The sequence below is a fragment of the Coregonus clupeaformis genome, unplaced genomic scaffold, assembly GCF_020615455.1.
Source record: "Coregonus clupeaformis isolate EN_2021a unplaced genomic scaffold, ASM2061545v1 scaf3981, whole genome shotgun sequence".
Taxonomy (NCBI): domain Eukaryota; kingdom Metazoa; phylum Chordata; class Actinopteri; order Salmoniformes; family Salmonidae; genus Coregonus; species Coregonus clupeaformis.
In genome coordinates, this window is record NW_025537435.1 from 1,176 (window position 1) to 24,226 (window position 23,051).

The 23,051-nt window shown below is 41.4% G+C and overlaps 1 long non-coding RNA gene across 1 annotated transcript; it reads left to right on the plus strand.

Annotated features, from left to right (window-relative positions):
• The first annotated feature begins 2,427 nt into the window (after window positions 1-2,427).
• LOC123490440 lies at window positions 2,428-9,686 on the plus strand. Its single transcript, XR_006660959.1, has 2 exons — window positions 2,428-2,459; window positions 9,643-9,686. It is a non-coding gene; the product is annotated as an uncharacterized LOC123490440 (long non-coding RNA).
• The last annotated feature ends 13,365 nt before the right edge of the window (window positions 9,687-23,051 follow it).

The following is a 23,051-nucleotide window of genomic DNA, read 5'->3' on the forward strand; positions in this document are numbered from 1 at the left end:
AGTGTCATTCAAAAGCATTATAACACTTATAAATGTCTGGATTTGATTAGAGCTTTGATCAGCATGAAAATACAAACCTGATGCTACTTGAGCCTGATCAGACATATATTAAATACATTTTATAATACATTTTACAAATCCAAATCCCAGATGAAGAATAAGAAACTATTTCAAAGCATAGTACATGTAATGTTAGCCAAGTACAATGTAATTACTAGTTGTTACACAGGATTTAGCTAGTTAAAATGAAGTGTATCTTTAGGAGTACTTGTAATTAATGTGTACAGTACATTACCCATCCTGACAACCCGGCCCTCAATTTCAAGCTTGTGGAAGTGACATCCAAGTGGGAGAATAAATACACTAGTAAACCACAGAGTATCTGTATAAGAAAATCATTCAGAGCACACTGTGCTGCCAATCACAGTGTAAGGTGCGACATTTTGCGGGTGTGGAGAGCTCGTTAGAGGATAGAGGAAGCTTGCCTTGAAGAGCTGGGCATCGTGTTATGACCTGCATTATCTGAATTAGGCCCACAGAATTATACCTACGGAGGAGCGGCTTCTATGGAGGAACTTTGAATGTCTGAACTTCAGAGTTGGTTTAACGTTGGACCAGAGCAGATGTTAGCTAGCTAGCTAACAACCTTGTTTGTGCAGTGCAGTGTAGCACTATATAATTAAAAACAGGTCCTACCTTTATGTCGTTAATAAATCCAATGTGAAACGTGGTGACTATAGTATCCTTAACTAGCATTGAAAAAGTTCATCTATTCTTCTCAAATTAAACATATCTCCCTAATTTCTGAATCATGCTTGTAACGTTGTCAGTAGGATACAGTAACCTATGCTTCAGAGGGGAGGAGCAGGTAGTTTCCACACGCACACCCACTGGCAAAGATTTCCATTCCAGCTGGCAGACAGTAAGTGGAATACGTTTCTAGAGTGAGCTTTGTTGCGATTTTGTGGGACTGGAGAAAAATACCCGGAAAGTAAAATAAGGTTATTACCTGGATTACATGCTTTTAAAATAACTGCTGTTCCTGAAAAGTATAGAACACTTTAGTTTCCGGTTCTTTTTAACCTTATTTTTCAGTTCTGTTCCCTGAACCGGTTCCAACCCTAGAGAAATTATTTGGATGTAGGTCATGCTTAGGCTAATAAATTATAAAGGGAAATAAATTGCTACAGTTTACACTTTTTTTGTAATTTAATGAAATGTTGTAATCTGATCTCGGAATGCACGGACCGTTAGTAGTGGGGGAACAGGAAGTTTCGGGCAGGCTGCACCATTCTTCACAATAAAGAAAGCGCCAGAACTGTGCAGTCAAGAAGATAACCTTTGTGTCCGTTTCTATTTATTACTAGAGGTATGTCATAGCACGTTTAAACTTTCTAATGTCGAAAGAACATGTCATACCATGCTAGGTAACACATTCGTTAAGGTATTATCACGTTTGGTAAAGGTTTGATGTGTTATTTTTGTGTCAAACCAAGTGAAGAACGTGATAAAAACTATTTTACAAGTCACATAGCTAGAGACTTAGGGTTTGTCTGAGTGGATGTACATAATTTTCTCATGGTAATTTCATAAATAATCAATTTATTTGAGATTTCTGTGTTCGTTTAGCATATTATTGGTTTTGTGTAAAATTCCCAAGCTGGTAAAATGGCGGCTACTCTCGGTCAGCGTCAACGGACTTCAGTGAGGACAGTGCGGGTGCATCAGAGAGACAATTTCACGGTCGCACTACTGTTTTGAAGCAGAATGTAATGATTATCAGTTTTCTACATGTGTACTAATATTCAGACACATTCTGTTGTTTCTGTCTTTATCAATGAAGGTTGCTATGGTGTGAACAGGAAATACAATTGGTTTTTGATTGAAGTAATACATTGAAGACAAGGTTTAAGGAAATTAGCACATAGTGCTATCTATGACAAACTGTAACCTTGTACTAAATGGATTTTGAGTCATTTATGCATTTATCTACTATAGGTTAGGTATTAGCTCAAAAGTATTGTGGAGCTCCTGCACCTTAATATAAACAGTACCGGCACCCGAAATGAGTATTGGCACCTATTTCAGTCCAAGTCAAGCACTGAATTAGATAATTGAACTTGAAAAAAGTGAAAATATTTTTAGAGAATGAAGAAAGTGCCAGAACTGTCAAGACAATAACTTTTTGTGTCTGTTTCTCTTTATTACTACTGGCCTTTTCAGATAAGTCTGAGGCCGGTAACATCAACAGTGAGGACAAACCCAGCCTGCCTCTCTCCTTCCACACTGAGTCCAAACCTACAGTCACTGGGTCCTGATTGTGACAGTGGAGCCCAGTTTACTGCAGGATCCAGAGATGGCATCAGTGAAGCTGGAAGACTGCAGTCAAACACTGGAGCTGAATGTCAACATTAAAGATGAAGAAGAGGAGAAGAAGATTGGGAAATCTGTTTCTCATGGTAAGAGCATTTTCTATCTAACTAAGTTTGTTAGTTATGATTTGGAAAGGCACACACCTGTCTATATACAGTGCATTCGGAAAGTATTCAGACCTCTTGACTTTTTCGACATTTTGTTACGTTACAGCCTTATTGTAAAATTGATTAAATTGTTTTTTCCCCTCATCAATCTACACACAATACCCCATAATGACAAAGCAAAAACAACAACAACTGAACAATCATATTTACATAAGTATTCAAACCCTTTACTCAGTACTTTGTTTATGCACCGTTGGCAGTGATTGCAGCCAAAGTCTTAATGTGTATGACGCTACAAGCTTGGCACACCTGTATTTGGGGAGTTTCTCCCATTCCTCTCTGCAGATCCTCTCAAGCTCTGTCAGGTTGGATGGGGTGCGTCGCTGCACAGCTATTTTCAGGTCTCCAGAGATGTTCGATTTAAGTCCCGGCTCTGGCTGGGCCACTCAAGGACATTCAGAGACTAGTCCCGAAGCCACTCCTGCGTTGTCTTTGCTGTGTGCTTAGGGTCGTTGTCCTGTTGGAAGGTGAACCTTCGCCCCGGTCTTGAGGTCCTGAGTGCACTGGAGCAGGTTTTCATCAAGGATCTCTCTGTACTTTGCTCCAATCATCTTTCCCTCTATCCTGACTAGGCTCCCAGTCCCTGCCGCTGAACAACATCCCCGCAGCATAATGCTTCCACCACCATGCTTCACCATAAGGATGGTGCCAGGTTTCCTCCAGACGTGATGCTTGGCATTCAGGCCAAGAAGTTTAATCTTGGTTTCATCAGACCAGAGAATCTTGTTTCTCATGGTCCGAGTCCTTTAGGTGCCTTTGGCAAACTCCAAGCGGGCTGTCATGTGCCTTTTGCTGAGGAGTGGCTTCCGTCTGGCCACTCTACCATAAAGGCCTGATTGGTGGAGTGCTGAAGAGATGGTTGTCCTTCTGGAAGGTTCTCACATTTCCATAGAGGAACTCTGGAGCTCTGTCAGAGTGACCATCATGTTCTTGGTCACCTATATAGACAGTTGTGTGACTTTCCAAATCAGCTCCAATCAATTGAATTTACCACAGTTGGACTCCAATTAAGTTTTAGAAAAATCTCAAGGATGATCAATGGAAACAGGATCCACCTGAGCTCAATTTCGAGTCTCATAGCAAAGGGTGTGAATACTTATGTAAACAAGGTATTTCTGCTGTTTTATTTTTAATACATTTGCAAAAATGTCTAAGAACCTGTTTTCACTTTGTCATTATGAGGTATTGTGTGTAGATTGATGAGTTTTTTATTTATTTAATCCATTTCAGAATAAGGCTGTAACGAATCAAATTGTGGAAAAAGTAAAGGGGTCTGAGTACTTTCCTAAGAGTACATATCCAAAAGTGGACCTAGAAGTTTGTCCTTAAATATCTATTGGGAGCCCATCTGGACCTTCCGCTTAACCTCCCTTCATATCGAAAATAGCATCAGATATTTCAACACCATCCAATTCCTTTTCCAGATCCAATTTAGTGTCTTCTGAAGTAGAGGGAAAATCAAGACCTGACTAGTTCAGTTCTCAGGAGATTCAGAGTTGTAAAGTGTGTTGTAGTAGGAAGCAAATGTTTGGTTTATTTCTACAGGATCCATTGATAATTGTCCTTGTAAATTATGAATTGCATTAAAGGCTGAATTTTACTTCTTAATGTGCCAGGCCAGCAATTTACCAGGTTTTTCACCTTGATCATAGAAGGACTGTTTCAGCCTAGTTAAGCTGTTTGCAGCCTTAGAGGTGGGAAGTTCTTCATACTGAGCTTTAAGACCAAATCATTCCTTGTTTACTTCTACTGAGTTATCCAAAAATGCTTCCCTCTCCAATTCTCTCATTTTGCTCTCCGTCTCTCATTTTCTGATTTATTAGATTTGAAACTGGTAAAACGTATAATTTGCCCCCAAATATGTGCTTTGTAAGCCTCCCATCTGGTACTCGCTGACGTTTGGTCAGTGTTCAATGTCAAATAGACATCTATATGCACTCCAACGTAATGTAAGAAGTCTGGGTCCTGTAACCATCTGGGATGCAAACGCCATCTAGAGGATCCTTTTACTAGTTTTGTATCCCTATAGAATAATCACACAAGGGAATGGTCATTCAAAACAATAGTATCATATCCACTTCCTGCTACATTGGGAAGCAATGAGCAATAAACTAAAAAGTAGTCTACATGAGAATATGATTTAAATGTTGACGAGTAACATGAATACTCCCTTTTTCTCGGGTTCTGAGTCCTCCAAGGTTCACATAGATTTAAGTCCTTAATGAAATGCTGTAATTTCTTTCTACTCTGCAAGTGGGAAGTGTCTGAACCAGAGGAGCGATCTAGATGAAGATCAAGAGTGCAATTAAAGTCCCCTGCCATTAGGATCTTACCAGGAATGGAGGCTATCAATAGAAATACATTGTCAAAGAATTTGGGATGATCATCATTAGGACCATAAACATTAACCAGATTAATATGCTCATTCAAAAGAGTTCCCTGTATCTAAATGTATCTACCAGCTGTATCAGTTATAATAGTATCCACTTGAAACGGAACAGATTAGTGAATTAAAACCATAACACCATGAGAATGAGAGGAGAAACAGGATTCTACTACTTGCCCTTGCCATCTCCTGCATACTTTAAGTAGCTCATCCTTCAACAAGTGAGTTTATTGTAGGAACACAATAGATGAATGAAGTTGTTTAAGCCTAGTAATAACCTGTTTTAAGCTTGGATAGTTTACAAACTCCACAGACATTCCACTAAGTAAATTTAAGTTTAGCATTTGAAGTCATTTAACCAAAGATGTAAACATGGAATAAGCTATAGCATAAAGGCATATCTAAAATATGTTTAGTAACCACAAGGACCGCAGGAATATTTTGTATTGAGGAAAATATGTAAAGATCTGTTGGAAGAAACAAACATAAATCTATCCTAACATAAACACAGGGTATTTTGCTAGTAGCCTGGATATAGTTGCCTAAATATCACAACAAAAAGGCCTCTCTAGCAAGATGATATGTGAAATATCACGTAGTATTTGTTTGAAAAGTAGCAAAGAATAGCTCCACCTAAAACAGTAACGCTAGTTAGTGAAGCCTGAGACTAACGTTATCGTTACAGTATGGACCGTCCAAAATAGTGGTAGATGATCCACAACACAGGGTCTGCTGCTAGTAGCTACAAAGTGACAATATGGCCCATACGTATAGCGTTAATATAGTATACCATGATACGTTTATAAACCAGAAAAAGTATCAAAGATCAGAAATGAACAGCCTACGTGAGAAAGAGATATCATTGAATATGTGCTACGTTACCCAAAGGCCCTTTGCACATGATGTTAGGCTTGCACCTGAGTGTCAGTCATTTTAGTCCAAGGATATGATCAAAAGGCCTCCATTCTTAAATGGAAGAAGTGTGTAACCACCAATACTTTTTCAAGAGCTGGCTGCCCGGATAAACTAAGTGATAGGGGGAGAAGGGCCTTGGTCAAGGAGGTGACCAAGAACACGATGGTCACTGACAGAGCTCAAGAGTTCCTCTGGCGATGGGAGAACCTTCCAGAAGGACAACCATCTCTGCAGCACTCCACCAATCAGGCCTTTTAAGGTAGAGTGGCTAGACGGAAGCCACTCCTCATGAAAAGGCACATGACAGCCCGCTGGGAGTTTGCCAAAAGACACCTAAAGGACTCTCAGACCATGAGAAACAAGATTCTCTGGTCTGATGAAACCAAGATTGAACTCTTTGGCCTGAATGCCAAGCGTCACGTCTGGAGGAATCCTGGCACCATCCCAACGGTGAAGCATGGTGGTGGCAGCATCATGCTGTGGGGGTGTTTTTCAGTGGCAGGGACTGGGAGACTAGTCAGGATCGAGGGAAAGATGAACAGAGCAAAGTATAGAGACACCTGGAAATAGCTGTTTGGCGACACTCCCCATCTAACCTGACAAGCTTGAGATGATCTGCAGAGAAACTCCCCAAATACAGGTATGCCAAGCTTGTAGCGTCATACCCAAGAAGACTTGAGGCTGTAATCACTGCCAAAGGTGCTTCAACAAAGTACTGAGTAAAGTCTGAATACAGTTTTTTTATTATTGTTATTTTTGCAAAAATGGTGTCATAGAACCAATCATTTTTCTTTTTATTCATTTTAGAAACACTTAAAATAAGAGCTGTGTTTCGTGTAGGCTTACCCTGGTGTGACTTTTAGCAATATATTTGGCTCTATTTCCTCCCAGATTATAAAACTCTAATTATCATCAAAGTAGACATCATGCAAAACAACAAATAGCTCAAATCACTGCAATCTCCTGCACGTCATCTCTAGCTGACACCTTTGCTAACAGGTATTGTGTCAATTTAAAACTTGCACAAGACAGTTCACAGAATTGTCCATTTAAATAAATGTAGCCTATTTTTTTCATTACAAAATGTAGCTAACATTAGATAGTTAACCCAGAGATCCTTACCTTTGACTCTATTCTGCAATTTTGTCCAGATCATCATGGCATTTGTGGTTCTTTATGATAGCCACATTAGCAGTTAATTACCATTTCATTTTTGTAGGGGTAAATACATGCAAATATATAAAAGTCACCTTGTCCTAGAGAGATTTACATGGTTATCAAAACGCCACACCAGGGTAAGCCTACACGTAACACAGCCCTTATTTTAAGTGTTTCTAAAATCCCCTATGGGAAAAATGAATGGTGGAATAATGATTGGAACCATTTCCCTGTTTGACTGCTAGGTTTTATGGGTATTATCATTTATACTGTGGTACTCCATTGGTGTGCAGCTACCTGAAGCTAGTGGGATGTGGATGAGCTGAGAAACGTGGTAAGATGGCAGACAAGAAAAAATGTGGAATGGGGGATGCACAAACCTTCTGGAAGATCTGATGAAGGAGAAGATGGTGGACAAGGAAGGAAAAGTGGAATATGTTTTGAGTGAATATGGAATGGAAGATCACACAGAACTTTTAGAAGAGCTACAGGAGGAAAGTGAACATGACGAGAGTGAGGATGAATTAACTGTGGTGAGGAACTCAGAGTTCGGGCCTCTGCTCCGAGGGTGATAAGGATGATTCTGGCCCAATGGGAGTGAGATTTGTAGAGGGAATGGATCCATATGTGGTGTCAGGTTAGGTGGAGAAGAGGTTGGGGACTGTTGTGTTGGTGAAGGTAACTTGGAGTGGACTCGTGATGATTTATTGTTTCTCCTCTGTCCAGAGGGAGCGGGCGCTGCGGATTACGTGATTAGGGACAGGAATTGTGACTTGAATTGCTCTCCGTAACAGTGTGGCATTGAAAGGAGTGATAACGGGGTTAGGTTTAAGTGTTGAGGATGAGCAGTTGAAATGGAAGATTCCAGGTGTCTGTGACACCCTCCGTTTTGGTGAGACGTAGATCCGGTGTAGAGCGTGGGGAAACAGAGAATACATTACCTGTCATGCTGGGTTTTGATGCATAGTCTCTGCCAGATACGATCAAGGTAGGAAGTGTTAGTTATCCCGTGAGCGATTTTTGTTCCATAAATACTACAGTGTTTTAGGTGTGAAGTTTATGGGCCTGTTGCAGCAGTGTGTAGGCGTGAGATGCCTAGATGTGACAAGTGTGCAGGAGGGCATGAGATGAAGAAATGTGTGGTATCGGTGGAGAAAGTTCTGTGTGTTAGTTGTGGGGGTGCTAACGGGCTGGAGATCTGAGGTGTCAGGTGAGAGAAAGGCAGATTGAGGTTGCCAGGGTTACAGTAATACTGATTGTGTTGTATGCCGAAGCAGTGAAGAGAGTGGTAGAGGAAGATGGGTACAGGGTGAGGGATCTTGAGAGGATTCCTGTGAGTAGGCAGAGACCAAGAGAGAGTGATGGGAAGAATATGTGCTTCAGTAAGGTGGGCTTTTTAGCATTTATAGCAATGGTTTTCAATTGTACTGCAGAAATGGATCAAAAGTACCAGAAAATAGAGGCTGTGGTGGCAGCGGCAGAGAAGTACTTGGGATTGCGAGGATTTACTGCAGAACAGCTTCAGGGTGTATTGAGTGGTAGTGGTCTGGCGTAGGACTAGATAGGGTTAAATAGTGGAATGGGGTGGTGGGTTTTTGTTGTGTAAAATCGCCACGAAGGGACTCAAAGTCAAACTTAAATGAATCATTATTTTTATCAGCAAGCTGGAGAGGTTCCAACAAACTTAAAAGCACCATAGTACACGTCGTTCGGGAGCTCTGCCGGGGCAGTCCCGTTAGTTGTCCTATATACTGCTTACACAGACAAGTTATATTTGCATGATTTTAGCTTATTAATAATTAATTCATCATTAACATTTGGTTCCTGCATGTGACCAACCAATACCTCACAAGGCTTCTTCTCTCCAAGGTGAGACCTTGAAACTGAGATATCCCTTTTGGTTCCCAGAACAATGTTCTGGGCGTACTGCCAATTGGTCTGAGAAGGTCAGACACCTTCACGAACCGAGAACATTTTCCCTCACATTTTTTAGAGCGGGCTAATACTTGGCAGGGCAATTTTGTATTAATTACCGTATCAATGAATTTAATATATGTAGGCTGTGAATGGCCTCACACACCAGTACAGTAGGTGGCGGTGTATGCACCTAAAAGTTGGATGCGCTCCGCCAACCAAATCCCAAAGAAGAAGAAGAATGCAAATGCACGTCGCTTGACCCGTATGGAGAATGTGAAAAAGGAGCAAAGTTCATCTTTATTATTGATGTTTGATGAAGAGTATCTACCACCCTATGTAAAGCTGGGATATATAATATACCACATAAGAGAGTTTGTGTAAAACCTGATGCAATGCAAGAAATGTAAATATTTTGGCCACATGTCAAGTGTTTGCAGACGGAAGGAATATGTTATTGAAGAGCATGTGAATGTAAAATGTTGTAACTGTGGTGGGGGGTCATATTCCTGAATTCCCAGAGTGCCCTGTTAGGGTGAAAGAGGTTGAGGTGTCAAGGGTCAGGGCTGTACAGCAAATCTCCTATGTGGAGACGGTGAAGAGAGTTATAGTAGCAAGAGGCCACAGTTCTGAAGAAGATATGGCGGTGGATGCACTGCAACCAGTTGCAAATGTTATACGTCAATCAAGTGATCTGGATACACTAATTTTGAAGGGGGATTTTTTTAGTATTTACAGCCACAGTTACTAATTGTACTGCACAAGAAGTCCAAGAAGCTGGACATCATTATATCTGCAGCTGAGAAGTTTTCGGGCCTCCAAGACTTCACGGCAGAAGCCCTGCAAGGACTACTGTTGCCAGAAAATGTTCCGCCCTCACAGGATCCTTCTGAGCCTGTGAATGGATCTGATTAGAACAGAAAAGCAGGCTGATTTAGTTCAATTAAAATTTCGTTATTGATAGTTTGTATGATTTAAAAAATATATACTGTATACACTGAACAAACATATAAACGCAACATGTAAAGTGTTGGTCCAATGTTTCATGAGGTGAAATAAAATATCCCAGAAATGTTCCAGACAAACTTATTTCTAAAATGTTGTGCGCAAATTTGTTTACATCCCTGTTAGTGAGCATTTCTCCTTTGCCAAGATAATCCATCCACCTGACAGGTGTGGTATATCAAGAAGCTGATTAAACAGCATGATCATCATTACACAGGTGCACCTTGTGCTGGGGACAAGAGTAGCTGAGGAGGTGCTTGGCAGCATCTAATGGGGATCCCTAACAAATACAAAAATGCCACTCTAATGTGCAGTTTCTTCACAAAACACAATGCCACAGATGTATCAAGTTTTGAGGGAGCATGCAATTGGCATGCTGACTGCAGGAATGTCCACCAGAGCTGTTGCCAGAGAATGTTAGGTTAATTTCTCTAACATTAGCTGCCTCCAATGTTGTTTTAGAGAATTGTGCAGTATGCCCAACCAGCCTCACAACTGCTGACCACGGTGTATGGCGTTGTGCGGGCGTGCGGTTTGCTGATGTCAATGTTGTGAACAGAGTGCCCCATGGTGGTATCGGGGTTATGGTATGGGATGCCATAAGCTACAGACAACTAACACAATTGCATTTTATCGATGCAGTTTGAAATACAGAGATGCCATGACAAGATCCTGAGGCCCATTGTCCTGCCATTCACCTCGAATTTCACACAGCCATTGAAGAGGAGTGGGACAACATTCCACAGGCCACAATCAACAGCCTGATTAACTTTATGCAAAGGAGAAGTGTCCCGGAGGAGGCAGCGGCTTCTCCAGTGCTTCATTTGTAAATTGGGCGGCGCCGGAACCAAAAGTGAGCCCGAGAGGGGGGTGACCTGGGGGGCTCTGAGGTACCAGAACGGATAAAAACAAACAACCTTTATAACAAAGCATTGCGTGCATTATCATAGCTTTCGCATACGGGCATAGAGCAGTGGTGTGGAGCCGCTTGCAGAAGTTACACATTTTTTGTAGCCTAGAGTCCGGGAAAAATGTGTTCTTTTTATAAATGGATTTCATGCAATTCTAGATCATTTTAGATGACTGGAGACTTTCGCAGAATCTTTTTTAATACCTCACAAATGACCAAAATGACAGGCTACTTTGACACTGAGAATCTGAGATCAATAAAAACGACCTTGTCTTGAATCCATCAATAGCCGAGGCCCCTAAGTGTGCAGAGAAACACATTGTACAATATGAGGAGGAAGATATAGTCCTAAAAAAGCTTTCCGGTTTCACTGACTCACCCAATGATGTGCAGCTCACTCACCGGCCAAAAGCTTATCTCTCTCTTGCTTTACTTTTTTTTAAACAATGCTGTTCGCTCAATAGGTCTATTTGGAAGTTGATAACTTGGTAACATACAGACATTAGTATTTTATTTTCAGCAGGATCCATTTGCTTTACAACCTGTGTTTTCCAGCGATTGTATTATAAATATTTGCGAAAGGCCTGTTTTGGCTGCATGCTGTTAACTGACAGATTTGCCACACGTTAGGCATGCCTTGTTTTTTTAGGGGGCATGACAATTAGAGAGGAATCGAAATGTAATTTCTCTGATTGCTTTTATTAGGATTTTTACATTGCAAACAGTGGAAAATATTTTTCATGCCACAAGAGGTAGGCTACCTGATCCTGGCAAATGGGTTCCGGAACGAACGACTACAAAACTGAGAGGTACCGGAGGATCCTGCTCAAATTAAGCACCGCCCTTCTCATATAATGGGGTAGGGCCATCCCAAGAATCCCTGAACGCACCAAATATTTCTTATAACTAAACCAAGATAGACCACAGCTGGTCGTTTCCAATGGGAACAGATGAGTCATAGTGGGCAGAGCCAAGCACGAGCTAGCGAGATCCTATTGGCGTGTTCTAGCAAACATCTGCATATTTCTGTTAGGGATTGCCTCCTCTGTGAAGCGCTCGTGTGCAATAACTCAATTCGCCGTTGCGTTCCTTCTAAATAACGTGATTTAAAAAAATATTTACAACAGGTAAGTCGACAGAACTTAGTCCACTCTGTGCATAACAGATTTTAGTTTTGGGAACAGAACTGTATTAAGATCAGATGTTTCATCGATTAGAACATTTGCAGAATATCGGCCAAAATCCATCTCCTTCCATCTTCTCCCACTGCCGGCCAGTGGGCTTCCTCTCACTACCATATTTGGTAGTGAGTGGAAACGCCAAGCGGATGCTTAACAATTATACATCCAGTGAAATATCTGTCTCATTGTTCTATCTGTGGCTGCACTGTGGTAGTAGGGGAACAGGAAGTTCCGGGAAGGCACACACCATTCCTCAGTATAAAGAAAGCTAATTCTTAGTTTATATAATGATTTTCCGAGCTAATTCCATCCAACAGTTGCCAACCATTATTGAGTGTCACTCCTCGCCACATATAGGATCACCCTATATGGTATCGTGTTGCACCCTAGTCAGGATATTCCATCACGTACTCCTTCTAAGATTAGCACCAGTGGCCCCCCAGCTATCTTGGCCCGCATACCTTCTGGCACCCACCAGTGACAGAAATAAATACATGGAATGTATGTCATCCTCCAAATCCTTATGCAGCTCTCAATATTCCAAACATTAACTAATACTTTATAAAATATGTAATATCAGTATGTAATAGCACGTTTACACGTTCTAATATCGAAAGAACATGTCATACAATGCTAGGTAACAAATCCATTAAGGTATTATCACGTTTGGTGTGTTATTTGTATGTCAAACTGAGTAAACCTGGTAACTATTTTACAAGTCACATAGCTAGATACTTTGGGTTTGTCTGAATGGATGTACATCATTTCCTCAAGGTGATTTCATAAAGAATCAATTTATTTTAGATTTCCGAGTTTGTTTAGCATTTTTGTCAGACTTCTGAATCTACTTCTGAAAGTACCATGCTTAGATTCATAATAACATCTCAGATTGAACTCTTCCCAAACAGCGACAGTTTCGTTGCAAACAAGACACACTGGTTTGATACTGGAGAAATATGATAAATATATTTGAATAGAACAGTTGGACTATTAATATAGACATAGGTGATTTTACCACTAATCAGATGGACATTATTATGTTATGGTCATTGAATTGATTAGCCCACTAACCACGTGTTAAATGTGTAGTGTAGCTTCACTGTGTAGGACTATGAATTGGGCAGCTATAGGCTATTTGTTAATAGGCTAATTATGTTCTGGCCCGCAGACTAGCTACAAGCTCAGCAACACATTGACTGGAGGCCAAACCTAGTTGCCAACCCCCCTATATTGTAAATTCAATCTGGCTTTACTTCCGGGCTGTTATGACAGATCTGGCCGTATCTTCTCTCTATGTTTCTAAAGAATACCATGGTACTACCATGTCAGGAAAATACCATGGTACTGGTGCAACTACCATGGTGTGTTCCTGACATGGTAGTACCATGAAATAAATACCATGGTACTATCATGTTCTTTTGGTCACTACAGTGTCATGTTCTTGGAACCATTCCTGGACAAGCCTTGTTGCATGGGGCATAATCCTGCTTAAAGAAATATGTTTGCAGATGGATAACTGCTGCCATGAAGGGATGCACCTGATTGGTAATGATGTTTAGATATCCTGTGGCATTCAAACGTTGCTCCACTTTTATCAAGGGGCCCAATGTGTGCCATGAAATCCCACCCCACACCACCACCACCATCCTGCAATGCTGACACACGGCATGGATGCATGTACTCGTGGTTTCCTCCATACCTTAGTCCTCACATCAGTGTGAAACAGCAGGAACTGGGATTCATCAGACCAGGCAATGTTTTTCAAATTCTCCAGTGTCCAGTGTTTTCATTCCTTAGCCCACTGCAACTGCAGTTTCTTGTTTTCTGCTGAAAGCTAATGGGGATCCATAATAAATACACCACAACTACATCATTAAGGATCATAGCTTTCACCTGGGTTCACCTGGTCAGTCTGTCATGGAAAGAGCAGGGGTCCTTAATGTTTTGTACACTCAGTGTATGTTGTGTCTACTAGCTCATTCCCACAGAAAACTGCAGAGGGAAGCAGTACCACCCAGTCAACCAGACTCCATTGTGAGACGCCTCACAGAGGATATTCAACCCTAAGGGCAAATCCAAGGTAATCTCAATATCTATACAGTAGAAGCTATCTAAACACAGCAAAACTGACAAGGTGAACACTGATCAGTAAAGTAAAGAGATGCTAACATTCTACAACGTTCCCTTTCCTCTGCACAGTTCTCTAACAGTGAGAAACAATAGGATTACAATAGTGTTCTACGCTTTCTTCATTTGATCCAATCCACTACCACTTCTTATGTATACGTTAGTGTCTTTTAAATTGCCCAATCTGTAGAATCTCGTCTCACAGTCAGTGCAGTGATAAGTCTTCTCTCCAGTGTGTAACCGTTGGTGTGTTTTTACATTGCCCAAACGGGAGAAACTCTTGCCATATTAAGAGCAGAAGGAAGGGTTCTCTCCTGTGTGTGTTCTCTGATGAACTTTTAGCTCAGTTGATGTTGTGAAGCATTTTACACAGTCAGAGCAGGAGTAAGGCTTTTCTCCTGTATGTATACGTTCATGTCTTTTTAAGGTGCCCAGTTGAGAGAAACTTGCCCCACAGTCAAAGCAGGAGTAGGGCTTCTCTCCTGTGTGTATACGTTCATGTGTTTTTAAGCTGCCCAGTTGAGAAAAACTTGCCCCACAGTCAGAGCAGGAGTAAGGCTTCTCTCCAGTGTGTATACGTTCATGTGTTTTTAAGTTGCCCAGTCGAAAGAAACTTGCCCCACAGTCAGAGCAGGAGTAGGGCTTCTCTCCTTTGTGTGTTCTCTGATGAACTTTTAGTTGAGTTAATGTTGTGAAGCATTTTACACAGTCAGAGCAAAAGTAAGACTTCTCTCCTGTGTGTATACGTTCATGTTGTTTTAAGGAGCCGAGTTGAGAGAAACTTGTCCCACATTCAGAGCAGCAGTAAGGCTTCTCTCCTGTGTGTATACGTTCATGTGTTTTTAAGTTGCCCAGTCGAGAGAAACTCTTCCCACAATCAGAGCAGGAGTAAGGCTTCTCTCCTGTGTGTGTTCTCTGATGAATTTTTAGCTCAGCTGATGTTTTAAAACATTTTACACAGTCAGAGCAGGAGAAAGGCTTCTCTCCTGTATGTATACGTTCATGTGTTTTTAAGTGGTCCAGTCGAGAGAAACTCGCCCCACAGTCAGAGCAAGAGTAAGGCTTCTCTCCTGTATGTATACGTTCATGTTGTTTTAAGTCGCACAGTCGAGAGAATCTCTTCCCACAGTCAGAGCAGTAGTAAGGCTTCTCCCCTGTGTGTGTTCTCTGATGAACTTTTAGCTCAGCTGATGTTTTAAAACTCTTCCCACAGTCAGAGCAGTAGTAAGGCTTCTCCCCTGTGTGTGTTCTCTGATGAACTTTTAGCTCAGCTGATGTTTTAAAACTCTTCCCACAGTCAGAGCAGTAGTAAGGCTTCTCTCCTGTGTGTTTACGTTGGTGTGTTTTTAAGTTGCTCGGTTGAGAGAAACTCTGCCCACAGTCAGAGCAGAAGTAAGGCTTCTCTCCTGTATGTATACGTTCATGTGTTTTTAAGTGTCCCAGTCGAGAGAAACTTGCCCCGCAGTCAGAGCAGAAGTAAGGCTTCTCTCCTGTGTGTGTTCTCTGATGAACTTTTAGATCAGCTGAGGTTTTGAAGCTCTTCCCACAATCAGTGCAGGAATACAGATTCTCTCCTGTGTGTAATTTTAGGTGTATTTTTAGCTTTGATAGAATTGGGAAAATCTCCACACAATGTGGGCAGTGGTGAGACCTCTTAGCTCTGTGATCTTCCTGCTGTTGCTCTCTGGATGTAGAGAATGTCTCAACACGGTCTCCTGTGTGAACAACATCAGAAGAACCAGTCAATTGGTGTGATATTCGTGTTGGATATACATGTATTTTTACATCAGCAGTTTACAGAAACCCAGCCAAAAACCCCAAAGAGCAAGCAATGCAAATGTAGAAGCACAGTAGCTAGGAAAAACTCCCTAAAAGGCAGGAAACTAGGAAGAAACCTAGAGAGGAACTAGACTCAGAGGGGTGGCCAGTCCTCTTCTGGCTGTACCAGGTGACATATGAATTTATACAAGTAGGCTGTACAATATAAAAGGGGGAATAAAACCATTATAAAAGTGGGTAAGTGTCAAAAGTTAAAAAGGGGCAAAAATTATGAGCCATATCATCCTCCACTCACTATCACAAGGGTTAGTAACTACACAGAATCATTTCATAGAACTTTAAAACACTGGCAGTTTGTCTACATCACTTATTTAGTCTACTCTGAGCATGCCAGATAGCCCAGTGAATAAAACAAATGCTGGCAGTACTGGTGTCAAACCATGCAGATCTCAGTAGCATTAAATAACATCTACCTTCTCATACAAACAGTTCATCATGAAACAGTTCTACTGCAACTTTTCACGTACAGTGAGATGTTGAAACGAACAACACAAACGTTGTAAGCTAGAACCTGTGCTTACCATGAGAAACAGATTTCCCAATCTTCTTCATCGTTAATGTTGACGTTCAGCTCCAGTGTTTGACTGCAGTCTCCCAGCTTCACTGACACAATCAGGACCTAGTGACTGTAGGTTTGGACTTGGTGTGGAAGGAGAGAGGCAGGCTGGGTTTGTCCTCACTGTTGATGTTTCCGGCCTCAGACTTAATCTGAGTCGTCCTGTAGTAATAAAGAGAAACGGACACAAGATCTAGCGCTTTCTATATTCTCAAAATATATATATAAAAAAGTATTGTTCAATTATCTCATTCAGTGCTTGACTTGGACTGAAATAGGTGCCGGTACTGTTTATATTTAACCTAGTAGCAGGAGCTACACAATACTGTTGAGCTAATATTCTATAAGAGGAACAGGAGCTCAAGCAATAGAACAGTTGAGGTGCCTGTCCTCAGCTCCTGTCCAAGTCAAGCACTGATCTAATTTCAATAGTATCAGGTAGCTAAGCACTGACAACAAAACATTCATTTATTCACATTAGACAAAGTACACACTTTAACCACACTTGTACTTAACCTATAGTAGATTTCCTAAATTTACATAAATGCATAAATGACTCAAAACATTTAGTACAAGGCTGCAGTTTGTTTTAGGCAGTCCTATGTACTATTTTCTTGAATAACCTTGTCTTCACTGTATTATTTTACGCTAAAAACCAATTGTATTTCCCATTGACGCCATTTTTATACACATATACAGTTGAAGTCGGAAGTTTAAATACACCTTAGCCAAATACATTTAAACTCAGTTTTTCACAATTCCTGACATTTAATCCTAGTAATACAATTCCCTGTCTTAGGTCAGTTAGGATCACCACTTTATTTTAAGAATGTGAAATGTCAGAATAATAGTAGAGAGAATGATTTATTTCAGTTGTATTTATTTCATCACATTCCCAGTGGGTCAGAAGTTTACATACACTCAATGAGTATTTGGTAGCATTGCCTTTAAATTGTTTAACTTGGGTCAAACGTTTCCGATAGCCTTCCACAAGCTTCCCACAATAAGTTGGGTGAATTTTGGCCCATTCCTCCTGACAGAGCTGGTGTAACTGAGTCAGGTTTGTAGGCCTCCTTGCTCGCACACGCTTTTTCAGTTCTACCCACAAATGTTCTATAGGATTGAGATCAGGGCTTTGTGATGGCCACTCCAATACCTTGACTTTGTTGTCCTTAATCCATTTTGCCACAACTTTGGAAGTACGTTTGGGGTTATTGTCCATTTGGAAGATCCATTTGTGACCAAGCTTCAACTTCCTGACTGATGTCTTGAGATGTTGCTTCAATATATCCACATAATTCTCCTTCCTCATGATGCCATCTATTTTGTGAAATGCACCACTCCCTCCTGCAGCAAAGCACCCCCACAGCATGATACTACCACCCTCGTGCTTCATGGTTGTTCTTCGGCTTGCAAGTGCCCCCTTTATCCTCCAAACATAATGATGGTCATTATGGCCAAACAGTTCTATTTTTGTTTCATCAGACCAGAGGACATTTCTCCAAAAAGTACGATCTTCATCCCCATGTGCAGTTGCAAACCGTAGTCTGGCTTTGTTATGGCAGTTTTGGAGCAGTGGCTTCTTCCTTGCTGAGCGGCCTTTCAGGTTATGTTGATATAGGACTCGTTTTACTGTGGATATACAGTGGGGGAAAAAAAGTATTTAGTCAGCCACCAATTGTGCAAGTTCTCCCACTTAAAAAGATGAGAGAGGCCTGTAATTTTCATCATAGGTACACGTCAACTATGACAGACAAATTGAGATTTTTCTTTCCAGAAAATCACATTGTAGGATTTTTAATGAATTTATTTGCAAATTATGGTGGAAAATAAGTATTTGGTCAATAACAAAAGTTTCTCAATACTTTGTTATATACCCTTTGTTGGCAATGACACAGGTCAAACGTTTTCTGTAAGTCTTCACAAGGTTTTCACACACTGTTGCTGGTATTTTGGCCCATTCCTCCATGCATATCTCCTCTAGAGCAGTGATGTTTTGGGGCTGTCGCTGGGCAACACGGACTTTCAACTCCCTCCAAAGATTTTCTATGGGGTTGAGATCTGGAGACTGGCTAGGCCACTCCAGGACCTTGAAATGCTTCTTACGAAGCCACTCCTTCGTTGTCCGGGCAGTGTGTTTGGGATCATTGTCATGCTGAAAGACCCAGCCACATTTCATCTTCAATGCCCTTGCTGATGGAAGGAGGTTTTCACTCAAAATCTCACGATACATGGCCCCATTCATTCTTTCCTTTACACGGATCAGTCGTCCTGGTCCCTTTGCAGAAAAAACAGCCCCAAAGCATGATGTTTCCACCCTCATGCTTCACAGTAGGTATGGTGTTCTTTGGATGCAACTCAGCATTCTTTGTCCTCCAAACACGACGAGTTGAGTTTTTACCAAAAAGTTATATTTTGGTTTCATCTGACCATATGACATTCTCCCAATCCTCTTCTGGATCAACCAAATGCACTCTAGCAACCTTCAGATGGGCCTGGACATGTACTGGCTTAAGCAGGGGGGACACATCTTGCACTGCAGGATTTGAGTCCCTGGCGGCGTAGTGTGTTACTGATGGTAGGCTTTGTTACTTTGGTCCCAGCTCTCTGCAGGTCATTCACTAGGTCCCCCCGTGTGGTTCTGGGATTTTTGCTCACCGTTCTTGTGATCATTTTGAACCCACGGGGTGAGATCTGCGTGGAGCCCCAGATCGAAGGAGATTATCAGTGGTCTTGTATGTCTTCCATTTCCTAATAATTGCTCCCAAAGTTGATTTCTTCAAACCAAGCTGCTTACCTATTGCAGATTCAGTCTTCCCAGCCTGGTGCAGGTCTACAATTTTGTTTCTGGTGTCCTTTGACAGCTCTTTGGTCTTGGCCATAGTGGAGTTTGGAGTGTGACTGTTTGAGGTTGTGGACAGGTGTCTTTTATACTGATAACAAGTTCAAACAGGTGCCATTAATACAGATAACGAGTGGAGGACAGAGGAGCCTCTTAAAGAAGAAGTTACAGGTCTGTGAGAGCCAGAAATCTTGCTTGTTTGTAGGTGACCAAATACTTATTTTCCACCATAATTTGCAAATAAATTCATAAAAAATCCTACAATGTGATTTTCTGGAGAGAAAGAAATCTCAATTTGTCTGTCATAGTTGACGTGTACCTATGATGAAAATGACAGGCCTCTCTCATCTTTTTAAGTGGGAGAACTTGCACAATTGGTGGCTGACTAAATACTTTTTTGCCCCACTGTAGATACTTTTGTACCTGTTTCCTCCAGCATCTTCACAAGGTCCTTTGGTGTTGTTCTGGGATTGATTTGCACCAAAGTACGTTCATCTCTAGGAGACAGAATGCGTCTCCTTCCTGAGCGGTATGACGGCTGCGTGGTACCATGGTGTTTATACTTGCATACTATTGTTTGCATAGATGAACGTGGTACATTCAGGCGTTTGGAAATTGCTCCCAAGGATGAACGAGACTTGTGGAGGTCTACAATTTTTTTTCTGAGGTCTTGGCTGATTTCTTTTCATTTTTCCATGATGTCAAGCAAAGAGGCACTGAGTTTGAAGTTAGGCCTTGAAATACAGTGGGGAGAACAAGTATTTGATACACTGACGATTTTGCATGTTTTCCTACTTAGAAAGCATGTAGAGGTCTGTAATTTTGATCATAGGTACACTTCAACTGTGAAAATCCAGAAAATCACATTGTATGATTTTTAAGTAATTAATTTGCATTTTATTGCATGACATAAGTATTTGATCACCTACCAACCAGTAAGAATTCCGGCTCTCATAAAACCAAACTCTGCATTCCACAGTAAGAACATCATACCAAAAGGTCAAGCATGGTGGTGGTGGTGTGATGGCTTGGGGATGCTTTGCTGCCTCAGGACCTGGACAACTTGCCTTAGTAGAAGGAACCATGAATTCTGCTCTGTATCAGAGAATTCTACAGGAGAATGTCAGACCATCCGTCTGTGAGCTGAAGCTGAAGCGCAGCTGGGTCATGCAGCAAGACAATGATCCAAAACACACAATCAAGTCTACATGAAAATTGCTAAAAAGCAACAAATTGGAAGTTTTGGAATGGCCTAGTCAAAAGTCCAGACCTAATCCCAATTGAGATGTTGTGGCAGGACTTGAAACGAGCAGTTCATGCTTGAAAACCCACACGTCACTGAGTTAAAGCAGTTGTGCATGGAAGAGTGGGCCAAAATTCCACCACAGCGATGTGAGAAACTGATCAACAACTCCAGGAAGCATTTGGTTGGAGTCATTGCAGCTAAAGGTGGCACAACCAGTTATTGAGTGTAAGGGGGCAATTACTTTTTTCACAAAGGGTTATTGGGTGTTGCATAACTTTGTTTATGAAATAAATGAAATAATTATGTAAATGTTGTGTTATTTTAATATTAGGTTTTGGTTGAAGATCTGATAACATTCAGTATCACAAATATGCAAAAGTAGAGAAAATTAGAAAGGGGGCAAATACTTTTTCATAGCACTATATATATATATATATATATATATATCTCAGTGGGGAGAACAAGTATTTGATACACTGACGATTTTGCATGTTTTCCTACTTACAAAACATGCAGAGGTCTGTAATTTGTATCATAGGTACACTTCAACTGTGAGAGACTAAATCTAAAACAAAAATCCAGAGAATCACATTGTATGATTTTTAAGTAATTCATTTGCATTTTATTGCATGACATAAGTATTTGATACATCAGAAAAGCAGAACTTAATATTTGGTACAGAAACCTTTGTTTGCAATTACAGAGATCATACGTTTCCTGTAGGTCTTGACCAGGTTTGCACACACTGCAGCAGGGATTTCGGCCCACTCCTCCATACAGACCTTCTCCAGATCCTTCAGGTTTCGGGGCTGTCGCTGGGCAATACGGACTTTCAGCTCCCTCCAAAGATGTTCTACTGGGTTCAGGTCTGGAGACTGGCTAGGCCACTCCAGGACCTTGAGATGCTTCTTACGGAGCCACTCCTTAGTTGCCCTGGCTGTGTGTTTCGGGTTGTTGTCATGCTGGAAGACCCAGCCACAACCCATCTTCAATGCTCTTACTGAGGGAAGGAGGTTGTTGGCCAAGATCTCGCGATACATGGCCCCATCCATCATCCCCTCAATACGGTGCAGTCTTCCTGTCCTCTTTGCAGAAAAGCATTCCCCAAGGAATGATGTTTCCACCTCCATGCTTCACGGTTGGGATGGTGTTCTTGGGGTTGTACTCATCCTTCGTCTTCCTCCAAACACGGCGAGTGGAGTTTAGACCAAAAAGCTCTATTTTTGTCTCATCAAACCACATGACCTTCTCCCATTCCTCCTCTGGATCATCCAGATGGTCATTGGCAAACTCCAGACGGGCCTTGTCATGCGCTGGCTTGAGCAGGGGGACCTTGCGTGCGCTGAGCATTTTAATCCATGACGGCGCAGTGTGTTACTAATGGTTTTCTTTGAGACTGTCGTCCCAGCTCTCTTCAGGTCATTGACCAGGTCCTGCCGTGTAGTTCTGGGCTGATCCCTCACCTTCCTCATGAACATTGATGCCCCACGAAGTGAGATCTTGCATGGAGCCCCAGACCGAGGGTGATTGACCGTCATCTTGAACTTCTTCCATTTTCTAATAATTGCGCCAACAGTTGTTGCCTTCTCACCAAGCTGCTTGCCTATTGTCCTGTAGCCCATCCCAGCCTTGTGCAGGTCTACAATTGTATCCCTGATGTCCTTACACAGCTCTCTGGTCTTGGCCATTGTGGAGAGGTTGGAGTCTGTTTGAGTGTGTGGACAGGTGTCTTTTATACAGGTAACGAGTTCAAACAGACCCTTTTCAGTTAATACAGGTAATGAGTGGAGAACAGGAGGGCTTCTTAAAGAAAAACTAACAGGTCTGTGAGAGCCGGAATTCTTACTGGTTGGTAGGTGATCAAATACTTATGTCATGCAATCCAGGCTCTGTCGTAGCCGGCCGCGACCGGGAGACCCATGGGGCGGCGCACAATTGGCCCAGCGTCGTCCAGGGTAGGGGAGGGAATTGTGGGTTCGATTCCCACGGGGGGCCAGTATGAAAAATAAAAAAATAATGTATGCACTCACTAACTGTAAGTCGCTCTGGATAAGAGCGTCTGCTAAATGACTAAAATGTAAATGTAAATGTAAATAAAATGCAAATTAATTACTTAAAAATCATACAAATGTGATTTTCTGGATTTTTGTTTTAGATTCCGTCTCTCACAGTTGAAGTGTACCTATGATAAAAAATTACAGACCTCTACATGCTTTGTAAGTAGGAAAACCTGCAAAATCGGCAGTGTATCAAATACTTTTTCTCCCCACTGTATGTATGTATGTATGTATGTATGTATATATATATATGTATACGTATATACACACACACACACACACACATATATACACACACATACTGAACAAAAATATAAACGCAACATAAACGCAACAATTTCAAAGATTTTCTTGAGTTATAGCTCATATAAGGAA